Raw genomic sequence first — 932 nt, 5'->3', positions numbered from 1 at the left:
CTCCCACGTCGTTTCATACAACACGCATTATTTCGCTCCTGTGAAGTGTGCTTTTTTAACTGACACGCTTGCCTCACAGGCAAAACACGCTCTGTAAATAACTAACATTACAGTTAAATAGAACTAAGAGGGAATGATGCCATGGAAAGTATAGGAGATGTTATTTGTAATAATTGGGATATATATGTGAAGAAAGTAAAGTGGACGAAAGGATAACTTGCCACCAGCAGGGATCGAACCTGCGACCTTCGAATAACGCGTCCGATGCTCTACCACTGAGCTACGGCGGCGGTCATCCCCCCGTCCACTTTATAGGGTATATATGCGCATTTAAACCTAGGAGTGTTAGTCCGCGCCGATCGCGGCCATGGCGGCGAGTGTGGAACACTCTTTTTCTGCCTGTTGGCGTCACGTAGCACATGCTATTTTTGCGAGCTGGCAGCTCACCTCTAATCCCTCGCATACTATCTGAAAGCATCAAGTCTGCCAGAACGAGACCCTTGCTATGAATGAAGGAAAGAAGATGGCTTTTAAGGGCTCGTTTTTCTTTGTTAGACACAATATTAATGAGAACTAACAGACAATAATGCCAGGGAAAGTATAGGATATGTTATTTGTAATAATTGGGATATAAATTTTAAGAAAGTAGAGTGGACGAAAAGATAACTTGCCACCGGCAGGGACCGACATTGCATTACAGTTATTTTCCCGACATAACAGTACAGTTATTTTCCTGTAAAGCGTGTTTACCCTGTAAGACACTCATGTGACTTGAAGAAGCACACTTTACAAGTGATTGGTTGCATTGTTAGTTAACTGGCATATCGCAAGCTGCAATCAGCTCAGTATGAAAGCATCTACCGATGCATATGTTGTCGACATGGACATATACATTAATAAGAGCTCCAGGTTTTCAGTTCTACAAATATTCA

General features: G+C 42.5%; 1 non-coding gene across 1 annotated transcript; it reads right to left on the bottom strand.

Annotated features, from left to right (window-relative positions):
• Nucleotides 1-218: 218 nt before the first annotated feature.
• Trnat-cgu (transfer RNA threonine (anticodon CGU)) lies at nt 219-290 on the bottom strand. Its single transcript has one exon. It is a non-coding gene; the product is annotated as a tRNA-Thr (tRNA).
• Nucleotides 291-932: the final 642 nt, after the last annotated feature.

This window comes from Rhipicephalus sanguineus, chromosome 6 (genome assembly GCF_013339695.2).
Source record: "Rhipicephalus sanguineus isolate Rsan-2018 chromosome 6, BIME_Rsan_1.4, whole genome shotgun sequence".
In the NCBI taxonomy this organism is placed as follows: domain Eukaryota; kingdom Metazoa; phylum Arthropoda; class Arachnida; order Ixodida; family Ixodidae; genus Rhipicephalus; species Rhipicephalus sanguineus.
The sequence above is the reverse complement of the archived record's forward strand: the minus strand, read 5'-3'. Positions and strand labels throughout refer to the sequence as shown.